Genomic DNA, 22,100 nt, shown 5'->3' on the forward strand with positions numbered 1-22,100 from the left:
GCCAGCACTGCTGCCACTGTCTTCCCTAGCAAAACCTCCATGGCGTGTTTCTGCGTAATTTACTTGTTCTACAACATGAATGGAGTAGGTTAGTTTCTGAATGATTAAAATGCATTGTCAGATGTGGGGTTCGAACCCACGCTCCCTTTCGGGAACCAGAGCTTAAATCTGGCGCCTTAGACCGCTCGGCCAATCTGACGTGTGAGACAACAGCCCCAGTGACTTCCGTCTCTAGCATTATCTCAAGAACCTGACTGCGAAATCTGTTTCTTTTTTCGGTAGGGCGGAATTATGTCAGTCTTACAATATTTAAGGCGCAATGTCAGATGTGGCGTAGGAAACGCATCCCGCGCTCTTCCGTCGTATCCAGTTTGAACTGTAACTAGCACAACTGTATTTAGTAATAGGATAATTTCCACATTGACGCAAAAGAAAGCAGATATTAGCAAACGGCATCTAAGGCCGTTTCCTAGCAACAGCCACGCTGTGCATTACGTACTCGTGGGAAGCCAATGAAATACTTCGTGTGAGGATCGAACTGTCGACCTTCACTTTACAATACTTAGGCACTGCCCCGGCGGTACCGACGCATACGTACTGAAACGTCTTTGGATCGTCAGTGAGTACTTCATATTAGAAATTTCGTGTTGGCCCTGATGTGCATTAAAGGGCAGATTTCTTCAGTGGAAGTCAGTTCTGCGCCTAGTCACAGTATATCGCCCTAGCAGCACCAGGAAAACGGGTTCAGATGTGCTCGCCTTCCACTCGGCGTTGAGCGCCTACAGCGAGATTGCCTTCGTGCTCTGGCGCCAGGAGGGAAGGCGACACATCACGGCGCAAACAGCTTGTAGGGGAAGGCAGTGGTGGTGTGTCGGTCAGCGTGGTTGCTTCCCAAGTAGCTGATCCGGGTTCGAAACCCGGACACCACACGGAAGTTGTCTCCTTTACTCAGGAGAGTGTGTTCAACGCTACTTGATCTTCGAATTTCCGAACAGTTGTGGTACGAATGGTTTTCCTCCACCCCTCGTCTCGCTCAGCGAAGGCTAGTGCGGATTACGATTCACAGCATCGTGTGTCCTCATGTGTCGACTTGTCTCGACTTTGCTCGGCTGACGCGAAAGCTGACGCTTGCAAATGGCCGTATATGTAGAGGACTGGCGCTAGAAACGACTGGGAGACGCCAAATCGACAAACACACAACGGACTCTTTCATTTGACAGTGGCCGCAGGTTCGCCCCTGTGCGTACCGAGAAGCAAGAGAGGTGTCAGCGTGCTGGACCGCAGGATTTCCGCGCAGCAGACTCAAAAACTAAGGAAAAAGGCAAAACTGAAGAAACCAATAGCTCGCGGACTTCCTAGGTGGTCACCCACCTGAGTACTAACCACGCCCAACGCTGTCGAATTTCGGTGATCGGGCATGGACCCGTGTCTTTGGCGTGGCATACAAGTTGGCGAGATCGTCGCCAGACGGGCGGACGCGTTATTCCTTGTGCAGATCACTTGGGATTTGCCTTTTAGGGAAACAAAATGGAATAGCCCTTGGTGGGATCGAACCCACAGCCCCCTCGTTATTAGCATAATAACACTCTAATTTGGTGAGCTAATTGCCCGCGCAATACGGCCGCTTCAGGACTCCACTACCCCAACCGCCGTTTCATCTATCTTTATTAAGGCCCTGCCATTCATTGAAACACTTACGTGTCACTGTTGACTCATTTTCGCCTGTCGCTTCGAGCCCAGAGCCACAGCACAACGACCACGGAAACGTCCGTGAGAAGAGCTAAAACTCGACACAGGAAAAGTATGTTCCGCTATTTCTTTTTGACTGCTCAGCCTATGGGACGTGAGACGCCAGCACTGCTGCCACTGTCTTCCCTAGCAAAACCTCCATGGCGTGTTTCTGCGTAATTTACTTGTTCTACAACATGAATGGAGTAGGTTAGTTTCTGAATGATTAAAATGCATTGTCAGATGTGGGGTTCGAACCCACGCTCCCTTTCGGGAACCAGAGCTTAAATCTGGCGCCTTAGACCGCTCGGCCAATCTGACGTGTGAGACAACAGTCCCAGTGACTTCCGTCTCTAGCATTATCTCAAGAACCTGACTGCGAAATCTGTTTCTTTTTTCGGTAGGACGGAATTATGTCAGTCTTACAATATTTAAGGCGCAATGTCAGATGTGGCGTAGGAAACGCATCCTGCGCTCTTCCGTCGTATCCAGTTTGAACTGTAACTAGCACAACTGTATTTAGTAATAGGATAATTTCCACATTGACGCAAAAGAAAGCAGATATTAGCAAACGGCATCTAAGGCCGTTTCCTAGCAACAGCCACGCTGTGCATTACGTACTCGTGGGAAGCCAATGAAATACTTCGTGTGAGGATCGAACTGTCGACCTTCACTTTACAATACTTAGGCACTGCCCCGGCGGTACCGACGCATACGTACTGAAACGTCTTTGGATCGTCAGTGAGTACTTCATATTAGAAATTTCGTGTTGGCCCTGATGTGCATTAAAGGGCAGATTTCTTCAGTGGAAGTCAGTTCTGCGCCTAGTCACAGTATATCGCCCTAGCAGCACCAGGAAAACGGGTTCAGATGTGCTCGCCTTCCACTCGGCGTTGAGCGCCTACAGCGAGATTGCCTTCGTGCTCTGGCGCCAGGAGGGAAGGCGACACATCACGGCGCAAACAGCTTGTAGGGGAAGGCAGTGGTGGTGTGTCGGTCAGCGTGGTTGCTTCCCAAGTAGCTGATCCGGGTTCGAAACCCGGACACCACACGGAAGTTGTCTCCTTTACTCAGGAGAGTGTGTTCAACGCTACTTGATCTTCGAATTTCCGAACAGTTGTGGTACGAATGGTTTTCCTCCACCCCTCGTCTCGCTCAGCGAAGGCTAGTGCGGATTACGATTCACAGCATCGTGTGTCCTCATGTGTCGACTTGTCTCGACTTTGCTCGGCTGACGCGAAAGCTGACGCTTGCAAATGGCCGTATATGTAGAGGACTGGCGCTAGAAACGACTGGGAGACGCCAAATCGACAAACACACAACGGACTCTTTCATTTGACAGTGGCCGCAGGTTCGCCCCTGTGCGTACCGAGAAGCAAGAGAGGTGTCAGCGTGCTGGACCGCAGGATTTCCGCGCAGCAGACTCAAAAACTAAGGAAAAAGGCAAAACTGAAGAAACCAATAGCTCGCGGACTTCCTAGGTGGTCACCCACCTGAGTACTAACCACGCCCAACGCTGTCGAATTTCGGTGATCGGGCATGGACCCGTGTCTTTGGCGTGGCATACAAGTTGGCGAGATCGTCGCCAGACGGGCGGACGCGTTATTCCTTGTGCAGATCACTTGGGATTTGCCTTTTAGGGAAACAAAATGGAATAGCCCTTGGTGGGATCGAACCCACAGCCCCCTCGTTATTAGCATAATAACACTCTAATTTGGTGAGCTAATTGCCCGCGCAATACGGCCGCTTCAGGACTCCACTACCCCAACCGCCGTTTCATCTATCTTTATTAAGGCCCTGCCATTCATTGAAACACTTACGTGTCACTGTTGACTCATTTTCGCCTGTCGCTTCGAGCCCAGAGCCACAGCACAACGACCACGGAAACGTCCGTGAGAAGAGCTAAAACTCGACACAGGAAAAGTATGTTCCGCTATTTCTTTTTGACTGCTCAGCCTATGGGACGTGAGACGCCAGCACTGCTGCCACTGTCTTCCCTAGCAAAACCTCCATGGCGTGTTTCTGCGTAATTTACTTGTTCTACAACATGAATGGAGTAGGTTAGTTTCTGAATGATTAAAATGCATTGTCAGATGTGGGGTTCGAACCCACGCTCCCTTTCGGGAACCAGAGCTTAAATCTGGCGCCTTAGACCGCTCGGCCAATCTGACGTGTGAGACAACAGTCCCAGTGACTTCCGTCTCTAGCATTATCTCAAGAACCTGACTGCGAAATCTGTTTCTTTTTTCGGTAGGACGGAATTATGTCAGTCTTACAATATTTAAGGCGCAATGTCAGATGTGGCGTAGGAAACGCATCCTGCGCTCTTCCGTCGTATCCAGTTTGAACTGTAACTAGCACAACTGTATTTAGTAATAGGATAATTTCCACATTGACGCAAAAGAAAGCAGATATTAGCAAACGGCATCTAAGGCCGTTTCCTAGCAACAGCCACGCTGTGCATTACGTACTCGTGGGAAGCCAATGAAATACTTCGTGTGAGGATCGAACTGTCGACCTTCACTTTACAATACTTAGGCACTGCCCCGGCGGTACCGACGCATACGTACTGAAACGTCTTTGGATCGTCAGTGAGTACTTCATATTAGAAATTTCGTGTTGGCCCTGATGTGCATTAAAGGGCAGATTTCTTCAGTGGAAGTCAGTTCTGCGCCTAGTCACAGTATATCGCCCTAGCAGCACCAGGAAAACGGGTTCAGATGTGCTCGCCTTCCACTCGGCGTTGAGCGCCTACAGCAAGATAGCCTTCGTCCTCTGGCGCCAGGAGGGAAGGCGACACATCACGGCGCAAACAGCTTGTAGGGGAAGGCAGTGGTGGTGTGTCGGTCAGCGTGGTTGCTTCCCAAGTAGCTGATCCGGGTTCGAAACCCGGACACCACACGGAAGTTGTCTCCTTTACTCAGGAGAGTGTGTTCAACGCTACTTGATCTTCGAATTTCCGAACAGTTGTGGTACGAATGGTTTTCCTCCACCCCTCGTCTCGCTCCGCGAAGGCTAGTGCGGATTACGATTCACAGCATCGTGTGTCCTCATGTGTCGACTTGTCTCGACTTTGCTCGGCTGACGCGAAAGCTGACGCTTGCAAATGGCCGTATATGTAGAGGACTGGCGCTAGAAACGACTGGGAGACGCCAAATCGACAAACACACAACGGACTCTTTCATTTGACAGTGGCCGCAGGTTCGCCCCTGTGCGTACCGAGAAGCAAGAGAGGTGTCAGCGTGCTGGACCGCAGGATTTCCGCGCAGCAGACTCAAAAACTAAGGAAAAAGGCAAAACTGAAGAAACCAATAGCTCGCGGACTTCCTAGGTGGTCACCCACCTGAGTACTAACCACGCCCAACGCTGTCGAATTTCGGTGATCGGGCATGGACCCGTGTCTTTGGCGTGGCATACAAGTTGGCGAGATCGTCGCCAGACGGGCGGACGCGTTATTCCTTGTACAGATCACTTGGGATTTGCCTTTTAGGGAAACAAAATGGAATAGCCCTTGGTGGGATCGAACCCACAGCCCCCTCGTTATTAGCATAATAACACTCTAATTTGGTGAGCTTATTGCCCGCGCAATACGGCCGCTTCAGGACTCCACTACCCCAACCGCCGTTTCATCTATCTTTATTAAGGCCCTGCCATTCATTGAAACACTTACGTGTCACTGTTGACTCATTTTCGCCTGTCGCTTCGAGCCCAGAGCCACAGCACAACGACCACGGAAACGTCCGTGAGAAGAGCTAAAACTCGACACAGGAAAAGTATGTTCCGCTATTTCTTTTTGACTGCTCAGCCTATGGGACGTGAGACGCCAGCACTGCTGCCACTGTCTTCCCTAGCAAAACCTCCATGGCGTGTTTCTGCGTAATTTACTTGTTCTACAACATGAATGGAGTAGGTTAGTTTCTGAATGATTAAAATGCATTGTCAGATGTGGGGTTCGAACCCACGCTCCCTTTCGGGAACCAGAGCTTAAATCTGGCGCCTTAGACCGCTCGGCCAATCTGACGTGTGAGACAACAGTCCCAGTGACTTCCGTCTCTAGCATTATCTCAAGAACCTGACTGCGAAATCTGTTTCTTTTTTCGGTAGGACGGAATTATGTCAGTCTTACAATATTTAAGGCGCAATGTCAGATGTGGCGTAGGAAACGCATCCCGCGCTCTTCCGTCGTATCCAGTTTGAACTGTAACTAGCACAACTGTATTTAGTAATAGGATAATTTCCACATTGACGCAAAAGAAAGCAGATATTAGCAAACGGCATCTAAGGCCGTTTCCTAGCAACAGCCACGCTGTGCATTACGTACTCGTGGGAAGCCAATGAAATACTTCGTGTGAGGATCGAACTGTCGACCTTCACTTTACAATACTTAGGCACTGCCCCGGCGGTACCGACGCATACGTACTGAAACGTCTTTGGATCGTCAGTGAGTACTTCATATTAGAAATTTCGTGTTGGCCCTGATGTGCATTAAAGGGCAGATTTCTTCAGTGGAAGTCAGTTCTGCGCCTAGTCACAGTATATCGCCCTAGCAGCACCAGGAAAACGGGTTCAGATGTGCTCGCCTTCCACTCGGCGTTGAGCGCCTACAGCGAGATAGCCTTCGTCCTCTGGCGCCAGGAGGGAAGGCGACACATCACGGCGCAAACAGCTTGTAGGGGAAGGCAGTGGTGGTGTGTCGGTCAGCGTGGTTGCTTCCCAAGTAGCTGATCCGGGTTCGAAACCCGGACACCACACGGAAGTTGTCTCCTTTACTCAGGAGAGTGTGTTCAACGCTACTTGATCTTCGAATTTCCGAACAGTTGTGGTACGAATGGTTTTCCTCCACCCCTCGTCTCGCTCCGCGAAGGCTAGTGCGGATTACGATTCACAGCATCGTGTGTCCTCATGTGTCGACTTGTCTCGACTTTGCTCGGCTGACGCGAAAGCTGACGCTTGCAAATGGCCGTATATGTAGAGGACTGGCGCTAGAAACGACTGGGAGACGCCAAATCGACAAACACACAACGGACTCTTTCATTTGACAGTGGCCGCAGGTTCGCCCCTGTGCGTACCGAGAAGCAAGAGAGGTGTCAGCGTGCTGGACCGCAGGATTTCCGCGCAGCAGACTCAAAAACTAAGGAAAAAGGCAAAACTGAAGAAACCAATAGCTCGCGGACTTCCTAGCTGGTCACCCACCTGAGTACTAACCACGCCCAACGCTGTCGAATTTCGGTGATCGGGCATGGACCCGTGTCTTTGGCGTGGCATACAAGTTGGCGAGAACGTCGCCAGACGGGCGGACGCCTTAGTCCTTGTACAGATCACTTGGGATTTGCCTTTTAGGGAAACAAAATGGAATAGCCCTTGGTGGGATCGAACCCACAGCCCCCTCGTTATTAGCATAATAACACTCTAATTTGGTGAGCTTATTGCCCGCGCAATACGGCCGCTTCAGGACTCCACTACCCCAACCGCCGTTTCATCTATCTTTATTAAAGCCCTGCCATTCATTGAAACACGTACGTGTCACTGTTGACTCATTTTCGCCTGTCGCTTCGAGCCCAGAGCCACAGCACAACGACCACGGAAACGTCCGTGAGAAGAGCTAAAACTCGACACAGGAAAAGTATGTTCCGCTATTTCTTTTTGACTGCTCAGCCTATGGGACGTGAGACGCCAGCACTGCTGCCACTGTCTTCCCTAGCAAAACCTCCATGGCGTGTTTCTGCGTAATTTACTTGTTCTACAACATGAATGGAGTAGGTTAGTTTCTGAATGATTAAAATGCATTGTCAGATGTGGGGTTCGAACCCACGCTCCCTTTCGGGAACCAGAGCTTAAATCTGGCGCCTTAGACCGCTCGGCCAATCTGACGTGTGAGACAACAGTCCCAGTGACTTCCGTCTCTAGCATTATCTCAAGAACCTGACTGCGAAATCTGTTTCTTTTTTCGGTAGGACGGAATTATGTCAGTCTTACAATATTTAAGGCGCAATGTCAGATGTGGCGTAGGAAACGCATCCTGCGCTCTTCCGTCGTATCCAGTTTGAACTGTAACTAGCACAACTGTATTTAGTAATAGGATAATTTCCACATTGACGCAAAAGAAAGCAGATATTAGCAAACGGCATCTAAGGCCGTTTCCTAGCAACAGCCACGCTGTGCATTACGTACTCGTGGGAAGCCAATGAAATACTTCGTGTGAGGATGGAACTGTCGACCTTCACTTTACAATACTTAGGCACTGCCCCGGCGGTACCGACGCATACGTACTGAAACGTCTTTGGATCGTCAGTGAGTACTTCATATTAGAAATTTCGTGTTGGCCCTGATGTGCATTAAAGGGCAGATTTCTTCAGTGGAAGTCAGTTCTGCGCCTAGTCACAGTATATCGCCCTAGCAGCACCAGGAAAACGGGTTCAGATGTGCTCGCCTTCCACTCGGCGTTGAGCGCCTACAGCAAGATAGCCTTCGTCCTCTGGCGCCAGGAGGGAAGGCGACACATCACGGCGCAAACAGCTTGTAGGGGAAGGCAGTGGTGGTGTGTCGGTCAGCGTGGTTGCTTCCCAAGTAGCTGATCCGGGTTCGAAACCCGGACACCACACGGAAGTTGTCTCCTTTACTCAGGAGAGTGTGTTCAACGCTACTTGATCTTCGAATTTCCGAACAGTTGTGGTACGAATGGTTTTCCTCCACCCCTCGTCTCGCTCCGCGAAGGCTAGTGCGGATTACGATTCACAGCATCGTGTGTCCTCATGTGTCGACTTGTCTCGACTTTGCTCGGCTGACGCGAAAGCTGACGCTTGCAAATGGCCGTATATGTAGAGGACTGGCGCTAGAAACGACTGGGAGACGCCAAATCGACAAACACACAACGGACTCTTTCATTTGACAGTGGCCGCAGGTTCGCCCCTGTGCGTACCGAGAAGCAAGAGAGGTGTCAGCGTGCTGGACCGCAGGATTTCCGCGCAGCAGACTCAAAAACTAAGGAAAAAGGCAAAACTGAAGAAACCAATAGCTCGCGGACTTCCTAGGTGGTCACCCACCTGAGTACTAACCACGCCCAACGCTGTCGAATTTCGGTGATCGGGCATGGACCCGTGTCTTTGGCGTGGCATACAAGTTGGCGAGATCGTCGCCAGACGGGCGGACGCGTTATTCCTTGTACAGATCACTTGGGATTTGCCTTTTAGGGAAACAAAATGGAATAGCCCTTGGTGGGATCGAACCCACAGCCCCCTCGTTATTAGCATAATAACACTCTAATTTGGTGAGCTTATTGCCCGCGCAATACGGCCGCTTCAGGACTCCACTACCCCAACCGCCGTTTCATCTATCTTTATTAAGGCCCTGCCATTCATTGAAACACTTACGTGTCACTGTTGACTCATTTTCGCCTGTCGCTTCGAGCCCAGAGCCACAGCACAACGACCACGGAAACGTCCGTGAGAAGAGCTAAAACTCGACACAGGAAAAGTATGTTCCGCTATTTCTTTTTGACTGCTCAGCCTATGGGACGTGAGACGCCAGCACTGCTGCCACTGTCTTCCCTAGCAAAACCTCCATGGCGTGTTTCTGCGTAATTTACTTGTTCTACAACATGAATGGAGTAGGTTAGTTTCTGAATGATTAAAATGCATTGTCAGATGTGGGGTTCGAACCCACGCTCCCTTTCGGGAACCAGAGCTTAAATCTGGCGCCTTAGACCGCTCGGCCAATCTGACGTGTGAGACAACAGTCCCAGTGACTTCCGTCTCTAGCATTATCTCAAGAACCTGACTGCGAAATCTGTTTCTTTTTTCGGTAGGACGGAATTATGTCAGTCTTACAATATTTAAGGCGCAATGTCAGATGTGGCGTAGGAAACGCATCCCGCGCTCTTCCGTCGTATCCAGTTTGAACTGTAACTAGCACAACTGTATTTAGTAATAGGATAATTTCCACATTGACGCAAAAGAAAGCAGATATTAGCAAACGGCATCTAAGGCCGTTTCCTAGCAACAGCCACGCTGTGCATTACGTACTCGTGGGAAGCCAATGAAATACTTCGTGTGAGGATCGAACTGTCGACCTTCACTTTACAATACTTAGGCACTGCCCCGGCGGTACCGACGCATACGTACTGAAACGTCTTTGGATCGTCAGTGAGTACTTCATATTAGAAATTTCGTGTTGGCCCTGATGTGCATTAAAGGGCAGATTTCTTCAGTGGAAGTCAGTTCTGCGCCTAGTCACAGTATATCGCCCTAGCAGCACCAGGAAAACGGGTTCAGATGTGCTCGCCTTCCACTCGGCGTTGAGCGCCTACAGCGAGATAGCCTTCGTCCTCTGGCGCCAGGAGGGAAGGCGACACATCACGGCGCAAACAGCTTGTAGGGGAAGGCAGTGGTGGTGTGTCGGTCAGCGTGGTTGCTTCCCAAGTAGCTGATCCGGGTTCGAAACCCGGACACCACACGGAAGTTGTCTCCTTTACTCAGGAGAGTGTGTTCAACGCTACTTGATCTTCGAATTTCCGAACAGTTGTGGTACGAATGGTTTTCCTCCACCCCTCGTCTCGCTCCGCGAAGGCTAGTGCGGATTACGATTCACAGCATCGTGTGTCCTCATGTGTCGACTTGTCTCGACTTTGCTCGGCTGACGCGAAAGCTGACGCTTGCAAATGGCCGTATATGTAGAGGACTGGCGCTAGAAACGACTGGGAGACGCCAAATCGACAAACACACAACGGACTCTTTCATTTGACAGTGGCCGCAGGTTCGCCCCTGTGCGTACCGAGAAGCAAGAGAGGTGTCAGCGTGCTGGACCGCAGGATTTCCGCGCAGCAGACTCAAAAACTAAGGAAAAAGGCAAAACTGAAGAAACCAATAGCTCGCGGACTTCCTAGGTGGTCACCCACCTGAGTACTAACCACGCCCAACGCTGTCGAATTTCGGTGATCGGGCATGGACCCGTGTCTTTGGCGTGGCATACAAGTTGGCGAGATCGTCGCCAGACGGGCGGACGCGTTATTCCTTGTACAGATCACTTGGGATTTGCCTTTTAGGGAAACAAAATGGAATAGCCCTTGGTGGGATCGAACCCACAGCCCCCTCGTTATTAGCATAATAACACTCTAATTTGGTGAGCTTATTGCCCGCGCAATACGGCCGCTTCAGGACTCCACTACCCCAACCGCCGTTTCATCTATCTTTATTAAGGCCCTGCCATTCATTGAAACACTTACGTGTCACTGTTGACTCATTTTCGCCTGTCGCTTCGAGCCCAGAGCCACAGCACAACGACCACGGAAACGTCCGTGAGAAGAGCTAAAACTCGACACAGGAAAAGTATGTTCCGCTATTTCTTTTTGACTGCTCAGCCTATGGGACGTGAGACGCCAGCACTGCTGCCACTGTCTTCCCTAGCAAAACCTCCATGGCGTGTTTCTGCGTAATTTACTTGTTCTACAACATGAATGGAGTAGGTTAGTTTCTGAATGATTAAAATGCATTGTCAGATGTGGGGTTCGAACCCACGCTCCCTTTCGGGAACCAGAGCTTAAATCTGGCGCCTTAGACCGCTCGGCCAATCTGACGTGTGAGACAACAGTCCCAGTGACTTCCGTCTCTAGCATTATCTCAAGAACCTGACTGCGAAATCTGTTTCTTTTTTCGGTAGGACGGAATTATGTCAGTCTTACAATATTTAAGGCGCAATGTCAGATGTGGCGTAGGAAACGCATCCCGCGCTCTTCCGTCGTATCCAGTTTGAACTGTAACTAGCACAACTGTATTTAGTAATAGGATAATTTCCACATTGACGCAAAAGAAAGCAGATATTAGCAAACGGCATCTAAGGCCGTTTCCTAGCAACAGCCACGCTGTGCATTACGTACTCGTGGGAAGCCAATGAAATACTTCGTGTGAGGATCGAACTGTCGACCTTCACTTTACAATACTTAGGCACTGCCCCGGCGGTACCGACGCATACGTACTGAAACGTCTTTGGATCGTCAGTGAGTACTTCATATTAGAAATTTCGTGTTGGCCCTGATGTGCATTAAAGGGCAGATTTCTTCAGTGGAAGTCAGTTCTGCGCCTAGTCACAGTATATCGCCCTAGCAGCACCAGGAAAACGGGTTCAGATGTGCTCGCCTTCCACTCGGCGTTGAGCGCCTACAGCGAGATAGCCTTCGTCCTCTGGCGCCAGGAGGGAAGGCGACACATCACGGCGCAAACAGCTTGTAGGGGAAGGCAGTGGTGGTGTGTCGGTCAGCGTGGTTGCTTCCCAAGTAGCTGATCCGGGTTCGAAACCCGGACACCACACGGAAGTTGTCTCCTTTACTCAGGAGAGTGTGTTCAACGCTACTTGATCTTCGAATTTCCGAACAGTTGTGGTACGAATGGTTTTCCTCCACCCCTCGTCTCGCTCCGCGAAGGCTAGTGCGGATTACGATTCACAGCATCGTGTGTCCTCATGTGTCGACTTGTCTCGACTTTGCTCGGCTGACGCGAAAGCTGACGCTTGCAAATGGCCGTATATGTAGAGGACTGGCGCTAGAAACGACTGGGAGACGCCAAATCGACAAACACACAACGGACTCTTTCATTTGACAGTGGCCGCAGGTTCGCCCCTGTGCGTACCGAGAAGCAAGAGAGGTGTCAGCGTGCTGGACCGCAGGATTTCCGCGCAGCAGACTCAAAAACTAAGGAAAAAGGCAAAACTGAAGAAACCAATAGCTCGCGGACTTCCTAGCTGGTCACCCACCTGAGTACTAACCACGCCCAACGCTGTCGAATTTCGGTGATCGGGCATGGACCCGTGTCTTTGGCGTGGCATACAAGTTGGCGAGAACGTCGCCAGACGGGCGGACGCCTTAGTCCTTGTACAGATCACTTGGGATTTGCCTTTTAGGGAAACAAAATGGAATAGCCCTTGGTGGGATCGAACCCACAGCCCCCTCGTTATTAGCATAATAACACTCTAATTTGGTGAGCTTATTGCCCGCGCAATACGGCCGCTTCAGGACTCCACTACCCCAACCGCCGTTTCATCTATCTTTATTAAAGCCCTGCCATTCATTGAAACACGTACGTGTCACTGTTGACTCATTTTCGCCTGTCGCTTCGAGCCCAGAGCCACAACACAACAACCACGGAAACGTCCGTGAGAAGAGCTAAAACTCGACACAGGAAAAGTATGTTCCGCTATTTCTTTTTGACTGCTCAGCCTATGGGACGTGAGAAGCCAGCACTGCTGCCACTGTCTTCCCTAGCAAAACCTCCATGGCGTGTTTCTGCGTAATTTACTTGTTCTACAACATGAATGGAGTAGGTTAGTTTCTGAATGATTAAAATGCATTGTCAGATGTGGGGTTCGAACCCACGCTCCCTTTCGGGAACCAGAGCTTAAATCTGGCGCCTTAGACCGCTCGGCCAATCTGACGTGTGAGACAACAGCCCCAGTGACTTCCGTCTCTAGCATTATCTCAAGAACCTGACTGCGAAATCTGTTTCTTTTTTCGGTAGGACGGAATTATGTCAGTCTTACAATATTTAAGGCGCAATGTCAGATGTGGCGTAGGAAACGCATCCCGCGCTCTTCCGTCGTATCCAGTTTGAACTGTAACTAGCACAACTGTATTTAGTAATAGGATAATTTCCACATTGACGCAAAAGAAAGCAGATATTAGCAAACGGCATCTAAGGCCGTTTCCTAGCAACAGCCACGCTGTGCATTACGTACTCGTGGGAAGCCAATGAAATACTTCGTGTGAGGATCGAACTGTCGACCTTCACTTTACAATACTTAGGCACTGCCCCGGCGGTACCGACGCATACGTACTGAAACGTCTTTGGATCGTCAGTGAGTACTTCATATTAGAAATTTCGTGTTGGCCCTGATGTGCATTAAAGGGCAGATTTCTTCAGTGGAAGTCAGTTCTGCGCCTAGTCACAGTATATCGCCCTAGCAGCACCAGGAAAACGGGTTCAGATGTGCTCGCCTTCCACTCGGCGTTGAGCGCCTACAGCGAGATAGCCTTCGTCCTCTGGCGCCAGGAGGGAAGGCGACACATCACGGCGCAAACAGCTTGTAGGGGAAGGCAGTGGTGGTGTGTCGGTCAGCGTGGTTGCTTCCCAAGTAGCTGATCCGGGTTCGAAACCCGGACACCACACGGAAGTTGTCTCCTTTACTCAGGAGAGTGTGTTCAACGCTACTTGATCTTCGAATTTCCGAACAGTTGTGGTACGAATGGTTTTCCTCCACCCCTCGTCTCGCTCCGCGAAGGCTAGTGCGGATTACGATTCACAGCATCGTGTGTCCTCATGTGTCGACTTGTCTCGACTTTGCTCGGCTGACGCGAAAGCTGACGCTTGCAAATGGCCGTATATGTAGAGGACTGGCGCTAGAAACGACTGGGAGACGCCAAATCGACAAACACACAACGGACTCTTTCATTTGACAGTGGCCGCAGGTTCGCCCCTGTGCGTACCGAGAAGCAAGAGAGGTGTCAGCGTGCTGGACCGCAGGATTTCCGCGCAGCAGACTCAAAAACTAAGGAAAAAGGCAAAACTGAAGAAACCAATAGCTCGCGGACTTCCTAGCTGGTCACCCACCTGAGTACTAACCACGCCCAACGCTGTCGAATTTCGGTGATCGGGCATGGACCCGTGTCTTTGGCGTGGCATACAAGTTGGCGAGAACGTCGCCAGACGGGCGGACGCCTTAGTCCTTGTACAGATCACTTGGGATTTGCCTTTTAGGGAAACAAAATGGAATAGCCCTTGGTGGGATCGAACCCACAGCCCCCTCGTTATTAGCATAATAACACTCTAATTTGGTGAGCTTATTGCCCGCGCAATACGGCCGCTTCAGGACTCCACTACCCCAACCGCCGTTTCATCTATCTTTATTAAAGCCCTGCCATTCATTGAAACACGTACGTGTCACTGTTGACTCATTTTCGCCTGTCGCTTCGAGCCCAGAGCCACAACACAACAACCACGGAAACGTCCGTGAGAAGAGCTAAAACTCGACACAGGAAAAGTATGTTCCGCTATTTCTTTTTGACTGCTCAGCCTATGGGACGTGAGAAGCCAGCACTGCTGCCACTGTCTTCCCTAGCAAAACCTCCATGGCGTGTTTCTGCGTAATTTACTTGTTCTACAACATGAATGGAGTAGGTTAGTTTCTGAATGATTAAAATGCATTGTCAGATGTGGGGTTCGAACCCACGCTCCCTTTCGGGAACCAGAGCTTAAATCTGGCGCCTTAGACCGCTCGGCCAATCTGACGTGTGAGACAACAGCCCCAGTGACTTCCGTCTCTAGCATTATCTCAAGAACCTGACTGCGAAATCTGTTTCTTTTTTCGGTAGGACGGAATTATGTCAGTCTTACAATATTTAAGGCGCAATGTCAGATGTGGCGTAGGAAACGCATCCCGCGCTCTTCCGTCGTATCCAGTTTGAACTGTAACTAGCACAACTGTATTTAGTAATAGGATAATTTCCACATTGACGCAAAAGAAAGCAGATATTAGCAAACGGCATCTAAGGCCGTTTCCTAGCAACAGCCACGCTGTGCATTACGTACTCGTGGGAAGCCAATGAAATACTTCGTGTGAGGATCGAACTGTCGACCTTCACTTTACAATACTTAGGCACTGCCCCGGCGGTACCGACGCATACGTACTGAAACGTCTTTGGATCGTCAGTGAGTACTTCATATTAGAAATTTCGTGTTGGCCCTGATGTGCATTAAAGGGCAGATTTCTTCAGTGGAAGTCAGTTCTGCGCCTAGTCACAGTATATCGCCCTAGCAGCACCAGGAAAACGGGTTCAGATGTGCTCGCCTTCCACTCGGCGTTGAGCGCCTACAGCGAGATAGCCTTCGTCCTCTGGCGCCAGGAGGGAAGGCGACACATCACGGCGCAAACAGCTTGTAGGGGAAGGCAGTGGTGGTGTGTCGGTCAGCGTGGTTGCTTCCCAAGTAGCTGATCCGGGTTCGAAACCCGGACACCACACGGAAGTTGTCTCCTTTACTCAGGAGAGTGTGTTCAACGCTACTTGATCTTCGAATTTCCGAACAGTTGTGGTACGAATGGTTTTCCTCCACCCCTCGTCTCGCTCCGCGAAGGCTAGTGCGGATTACGATTCACAGCATCGTGTGTCCTCATGTGTCGACTTGTCTCGACTTTGCTCGGCTGACGCGAAAGCTGACGCTTGCAAATGGCCGTATATGTAGAGGACTGGCGCTAGAAACGACTGGGAGACGCCAAATCGACAAACACACAACGGACTCTTTCATTTGACAGTGGCCGCAGGTTCGCGCCTGTGCGTACCGAGAAGCAAGAGAGGTGTCAGCGTGCTGGACCGCAGGATTTCCGCGCAGCAGACTCAAAAACTAAGGAAAAAGGCAAAACTGAAGAAACCAATAGCTCGCGGACTTCCTAGCTGGTCACCCACCTGAGTACTAACCACGCCCAACGCTGTCGAATTTCGGTGATCGGGCATGGACCCGTGTCTTTGGCGTGGCATACAAGTTGGCGAGAACGTCGCCAGACGGGCGGACGCCTTAGTCCTTGTACAGATCACTTGGGATTTGCCTTTTAGGGAAACAAAATGGAATAGCCCTTGGTGGGATCGAACCCACAGCCCCCTCGTTATTAGCATAATAACACTCTAATTTGGTGAGCTTATTGCCCGCGCAATACGGCCGCTTCAGGACTCCACTACCCCAACCGCCGTTTCATCTATCTTTATTAAAGCCCTGCCATTCATTGAAACACGTACGTGTCACTGTTGACTCATTTTCGCCTGTCGCTTCGAGCCCAGAGCCACAACACAACAACCACGGAAACGTCCGTGAGAAGAGCTAAAACTCGACACAGGAAAAGTATGTTCCGCTATTTCTTTTTGACTGCTCAGCCTATGGGACGTGAGAAGCCAGCACTGCTGCCACTGTCTTCCCTAGCAAAACCTCCATGGCGTGTTTCTGCGTAATTTACTTGTTCTACAACATGAATGGAGTAGGTTAGTTTCTGAATGATTAAAATGCATTGTCAGATGTGGGGTTCGAACCCACGCTCCCTTTCGGGAACCAGAGCTTAAATCTGGCGCCTTAGACCGCTCGGCCAATCTGACGTGTGAGACAACAGTCCCAGTGACTTCCGTCTCTAGCATTATCTCAAGAACCTGACTGCGAAATCTGTTTCTTTTTTCGGTAGGACGGAATTATGTCAGTCTTACAATATTTAAGGCGCAATGTCAGATGTGGCGTAGGAAACGCATCCCGCGCTCTTCCGTCGTATCCAGTTTGAACTGTAACTAGCACAACTGTATTTAGTAATAGGATAATTTCCACATTGACGCAAAAGAAAGCAGATATTAGCAAACGGCATCTAAGGCCGTTTCCTAGCAACAGCCACGCTGTGCATTACGTACTCGTGGGAAGCCAATGAAATACTTCGTGTGAGGATCGAACTGTCGACCTTCACTTTACAATACTTAGGCACTGCCCCGGCGGTACCGACGCATACGTACTGAAACGTCTTTGGATCGTCAGTGAGTACTTCATATTAGAAATTTCGTGTTGGCCCTGATGTGCATTAAAGGGCAGATTTCTTCAGTGGAAGTCAGTTCTGCGCCTAGTCACAGTATATCGCCCTAGCAGCACCAGGAAAACGGGTTCAGATGTGCTCGCCTTCCACTCGGCGTTGAGCGCCTACAGCGAGATAGCCTTCGTCCTCTGGCGCCAGGAGGGAAGGCGACACATCACGGCGCAAACAGCTTGTAGGGGAAGGCAGTGGTGGTGTGTCGGTCAGCGTGGTTGCTTCCCAAGTAGCTGATCCGGGTTCGAAACCCGGACACCACACGGAAGTTGTCTCCTTTACTCAGGAGAGTGTGTTCAACGCTACTTGATCTTCGAATTTCCGAACAGTTGTGGTACGAATGGTTTTCCTCCACCCCTCGTCTCGCTCCGCGAAGGCTAGTGCGGATTACGATTCACAGCATCGTGTGTCCTCATGTGTCGACTTGTCTCGACTTTGCTCGGCTGACGCGAAAGCTGACGCTTGCAAATGGCCGTATATGTAGAGGACTGGCGCTAGAAACGACTGGGAGACGCCAAATCGACAAACACACAACGGACTCTTTCATTTGACAGTGGCCGCAGGTTCGCGCCTGTGCGTACCGAGAAGCAAGAGAGGTGTCAGCGTGCTGGACCGCAGGATTTCCGCGCAGCAGACTCAAAAACTAAGGAAAAAGGCAAAACTGAAGAAACCAATAGCTCGCGGACTTCCTAGCTGGTCACCCACCTGAGTACTAACCACGCCCAACGCTGTCGAATTTCGGTGATCGGGCATGGACCCGTGTCTTTGGCGTGGCATACAAGTTGGCGAGAACGTCGCCAGACGGGCGGACGCCTTAGTCCTTGTACAGATCACTTGGGATTTGCCTTTTAGGGAAACAAAATGGAATAGCCCTTGGTGGGATCGAACCCACAGCCCCCTCGTTATTAGCATAATAACACTCTAATTTGGTGAGCTTATTGCCCGCGCAATACGGCCGCTTCAGGACTCCACTACCCCAACCGCCGTTTCATCTATCTTTATTAAAGCCCTGCCATTCATTGAAACACGTACGTGTCACTGTTGACTCATTTTCGCCTGTCGCTTCGAGCCCAGAGCCACAACACAACAACCACGGAAACGTCCGTGAGAAGAGCTAAAACTCGACACAGGAAAAGTATGTTCCGCTATTTCTTTTTGACTGCTCAGCCTATGGGACGTGAGAAGCCAGCACTGCTGCCACTGTCTTCCCTAGCAAAACCTCCATGGCGTGTTTCTGCGTAATTTACTTGTTCTACAACATGAATGGAGTAGGTTAGTTTCTGAATGATTAAAATGCATTGTCAGATGTGGGGTTCGAACCCACGCTCCCTTTCGGGAACCAGAGCTTAAATCTGGCGCCTTAGACCGCTCGGCCAATCTGACGTGTGAGACAACAGTCCCAGTGACTTCCGTCTCTAGCATTATCTCAAGAACCTGACTGCGAAATCTGTTTCTTTTTTCGGTAGGACGGAATTATGTCAGTCTTACAATATTTAAGGCGCAATGTCAGATGTGGCGTAGGAAACGCATCCCGCGCTCTTCCGTCGTATCCAGTTTGAACTGTAACTAGCACAACTGTATTTAGTAATAGGATAATTTCCACATTGACGCAAAAGAAAGCAGATATTAGCAAACGGCATCTAAGGCCGTTTCCTAGCAACAGCCACGCTGTGCATTACGTACTCGTGGGAAGCCAATGAAATACTTCGTGTGAGGATCGAACTGTCGACCTTCACTTTACAATACTTAGGCACTGCCCCGGCGGTACCGACGCATACGTACTGAAACGTCTTTGGATCGTCAGTGAGTACTTCATATTAGAAATTTCGTGTTGGCCCTGATGTGCATTAAAGGGCAGATTTCTTCAGTGGAAGTCAGTTCTGCGCCTAGTCACAGTATATCGCCCTAGCAGCACCAGGAAAACGGGTTCAGATGTGCTCGCCTTCCACTCGGCGTTGAGCGCCTACAGCGAGATAGCCTTCGTGCTCTGGCGCCAGGAGGGAAGGCGACACATCACGGCGCAAACAGCTTGTAGGGGAAGGCAGTGGTGGTGTGTCGGTCAGCGTGGTTGCTTCCCAAGTAGCTGATCCAGGTTCGAAACCCGGACACCACACGGAAGTTGTCTCCTTTACTCAGGAGAGTGTGTTCAACGCTACTTGATCTTCGAATTTCCGAACAGTTGTGGTACGAATGGTTTTCCTCCACCCCTCGTCTCGCTCCGCGAAGGCTAGTGCGGATTACGATTCACAGCATCGTGTGTCCTCATGTGTCGACTTGTCTCGACTTTGCTCGGCTGACGCGGAAGCTGACGCTTGCAAATGGCCGTATATGTAGAGGACTGGCGCTAGAAACGACTGGGAGACGCCAAATCGACAAACACACAACGGACTCTTTCATTTGACAGTGGCCGCAGGTTCGCCCCTGTGCGTACCGAGAAGCAAGAGAGGTGTCAGCGTGCTGGACCGCAGGATTTCCGCGCAGCAGACTCAAAAACTAAGGAAAAAGGCAAAACTGAAGAAACCAATAGCTCGCGGACTTCCTAGCTGGTCACCCACCTGAGTACTAACCACGCCCAACGCTGTCGAATTTCGGTGATCGGGCATGGACCCGTGTCTTTGGCGTGGCATACAAGTTGGCGAGAACGTCGCCAGACGGGCGGACGCCTTAGTCCTTGTACAGATCACTTGGGATTTGCCTTTTAGGGAAACAAAATGGAATAGCCCTTGGTGGGATCGAACCCACAGCCCCCTCGTTATTAGCATAATAACACTCTAATTTGGTGAGCTTATTGCCCGCGCAATACGGCCGCTTCAGGACTCCACTACCCCAACCGCCGTTTCATCTATCTTTATTAAAGCCCTGCCATTCATTGAAACACGTACGTGTCACTGTTGACTCATTTTCGCCTGTCGCTTCGAGCCCAGAGCCACAACACAACAACCACGGAAACGTCCGTGAGAAGAGCTAAAACTCGACACAGGAAAAGTATGTTCCGCTATTTCTTTTTGACTGCTCAGCCTATGGGACGTGAGAAGCCAGCACTGCTGCCACTGTCTTCCCTAGCAAAACCTCCATGGCGTGTTTCTGCGTAATTTACTTGTTCTACAACATGAATGGAGTAGGTTAGTTTCTGAATGATTAAAATGCATTGTCAGATGTGGGGTTCGAACCCACGCTCCCTTTCGGGAAGCAGAGCTTAAATCTGGCGCCTTAGACCGCTCGGCCAATCTGACGTGTGAGACAACAGTCCCAGTGACTTCCGTCTCTAGCATTATCTCAAGAACCTGACTGCGAAATCTGTTTCTTTTTTCGGTAGGACGGAATTATGTCAGTCTTACAATATTTAAGGCGCAATGTCAGATGTGGCGTAGGAAACGCATCCCGCGCTCTTCCGTCGTATCCAGTTTGAACTGTAACTAGCACAACTGTATTTAGTAATAGGATAATTTCCACATTGACGCAAAAGAAAGCAGATATTAGCAAACGGCATCTAAGGCCGTTTCCTAGCAACAGCCACGCTGTGCATTACGTACTCGTGGGAAGCCAATGAAATACTTCGTGTGAGGATCGAACTGTCGACCTTCACTTTACAATACTTAGGCACTGCCCCGGCGGTACCGACGCATACGTACTGAAACGTCTTTGGATCGTCAGTGAGTACTTCATATTAGAAATTTCGTGTTGGCCCTGATGTGCATTAAAGGGCAGATTTCTTCAGTGGAAGTCAGTTCTGCGCCTAGTCACAGTATATCGCCCTAGCAGCACCAGGAAAACGGGTTCAGATGTGCTCGCCTTCCACTCGGCGTTGAGCGCCTACAGCGAGATAGCCTTCGTCCTCTGGCGCCAGGAGGGAAGGCGACACATCACGGCGCAAACAGCTTGTAGGGGAAGGCAGTGGTGGTGTGTCGGTCAGCGTGGTTGCTTCCCAAGTAGCTGATCCGGGTTCGAAACCCGGACACCACACGGAAGTTGTCTCCTTTACTCAGGAGAGTGTGTTCAACGCTACTTGATCTTCGAATTTCCGAACAGTTGTGGTACGAATGGTTTTCCTCCACCCCTCGTCTCGCTCCGCGAAGGCTAGTGCGGATTACGATTCACAGCATCGTGTGTCCTCATGTGTCGACTTGTCTCGACTTTGCTCGGCTGACGCGAAAGCTGACGCTTGCAAATGGCCGTATATGTAGAGGACTGGCGCTAGAAACGACTGGGAGACGCCAAATCGACAAACACACAACGGACTCTTTCATTTGACAGTGGCCGCAGGTTCGCGCCTGTGCGTACCGAGAAGCAAGAGAGGTGTCAGCGTGCTGGACCGCAGGATTTCCGCGCAGCAGACTCAAAAACTAAGGAAAAAGGCAAAACTGAAGAAACCAATAGCTCGCGGACTTCCTAGCTGGTCACCCACCTGAGTACTAACCACGCCCAACGCTGTCGAATTTCGGTGATCGGGCATGGACCCGTGTCTTTGGCGTGGCATACAAGTTGGCGAGAACGTCGCCAGACGGGCGGACGCCTTAGTCCTTGTACAGATCACTTGGGATTTGCCTTTTAGGGAAACAAAATGGAATAGCCCTTGGTGGGATCGAACCCACAGCCCCCTCGTTATTAGCATAATAACACTCTAATTTGGTGAGCTTATTGCCCGCGCAATACGGCCGCTTCAGGACTCCACTACCCCAACCGCCGTTTCATCTATCTTTATTAAAGCCCTGCCATTCATTGAAACACGTACGTGTCACTGTTGACTCATTTTCGCCTGTCGCTTCGAGCCCAGAGCCACAACA

At 50.5% G+C, this 22,100-nt stretch overlaps 12 non-coding genes across 12 annotated transcripts; all 12 read right to left on the bottom strand.

The window, feature by feature from the left end:
- Nucleotides 1-115: 115 nt before the first annotated feature.
- Nucleotides 116-199, bottom strand: Trnal-uaa (transfer RNA leucine (anticodon UAA)). Its single transcript has one exon. It is a non-coding gene; the product is annotated as a tRNA-Leu (tRNA).
- Nucleotides 200-1,965: 1,766 nt separating this feature from the next.
- On the bottom strand, nt 1,966-2,049 carry Trnal-uaa (transfer RNA leucine (anticodon UAA)). Its single transcript has one exon. It is a non-coding gene; the product is annotated as a tRNA-Leu (tRNA).
- Nucleotides 2,050-3,815: 1,766 nt separating this feature from the next.
- Trnal-uaa (transfer RNA leucine (anticodon UAA)) lies at nt 3,816-3,899 on the bottom strand. The gene has a single exon. It is a non-coding gene; the product is annotated as a tRNA-Leu (tRNA).
- Nucleotides 3,900-5,665: 1,766 nt separating this feature from the next.
- Nucleotides 5,666-5,749, bottom strand: Trnal-uaa (transfer RNA leucine (anticodon UAA)). Its single transcript has one exon. It is a non-coding gene; the product is annotated as a tRNA-Leu (tRNA).
- A 1,766-nt stretch (nt 5,750-7,515) lies between these two features.
- Trnal-uaa (transfer RNA leucine (anticodon UAA)) lies at nt 7,516-7,599 on the bottom strand. The gene has a single exon. It is a non-coding gene; the product is annotated as a tRNA-Leu (tRNA).
- A 1,766-nt stretch (nt 7,600-9,365) lies between these two features.
- On the bottom strand, nt 9,366-9,449 carry Trnal-uaa (transfer RNA leucine (anticodon UAA)). The gene has a single exon. It is a non-coding gene; the product is annotated as a tRNA-Leu (tRNA).
- A 1,766-nt stretch (nt 9,450-11,215) lies between these two features.
- Trnal-uaa (transfer RNA leucine (anticodon UAA)) lies at nt 11,216-11,299 on the bottom strand. Its single transcript has one exon. It is a non-coding gene; the product is annotated as a tRNA-Leu (tRNA).
- Nucleotides 11,300-13,065: 1,766 nt separating this feature from the next.
- Trnal-uaa (transfer RNA leucine (anticodon UAA)) lies at nt 13,066-13,149 on the bottom strand. The gene has a single exon. It is a non-coding gene; the product is annotated as a tRNA-Leu (tRNA).
- A 1,766-nt stretch (nt 13,150-14,915) lies between these two features.
- On the bottom strand, nt 14,916-14,999 carry Trnal-uaa (transfer RNA leucine (anticodon UAA)). Its single transcript has one exon. It is a non-coding gene; the product is annotated as a tRNA-Leu (tRNA).
- Nucleotides 15,000-16,765: 1,766 nt separating this feature from the next.
- On the bottom strand, nt 16,766-16,849 carry Trnal-uaa (transfer RNA leucine (anticodon UAA)). The gene has a single exon. It is a non-coding gene; the product is annotated as a tRNA-Leu (tRNA).
- A 1,766-nt stretch (nt 16,850-18,615) lies between these two features.
- Nucleotides 18,616-18,699, bottom strand: Trnal-uaa (transfer RNA leucine (anticodon UAA)). The gene has a single exon. It is a non-coding gene; the product is annotated as a tRNA-Leu (tRNA).
- A 1,766-nt stretch (nt 18,700-20,465) lies between these two features.
- Nucleotides 20,466-20,549, bottom strand: Trnal-uaa (transfer RNA leucine (anticodon UAA)). The gene has a single exon. It is a non-coding gene; the product is annotated as a tRNA-Leu (tRNA).
- Nucleotides 20,550-22,100: the final 1,551 nt, after the last annotated feature.

This window comes from Schistocerca gregaria, chromosome 7, assembly GCF_023897955.1.
Source record: "Schistocerca gregaria isolate iqSchGreg1 chromosome 7, iqSchGreg1.2, whole genome shotgun sequence".
NCBI classification, from domain to species: domain Eukaryota; kingdom Metazoa; phylum Arthropoda; class Insecta; order Orthoptera; family Acrididae; genus Schistocerca; species Schistocerca gregaria.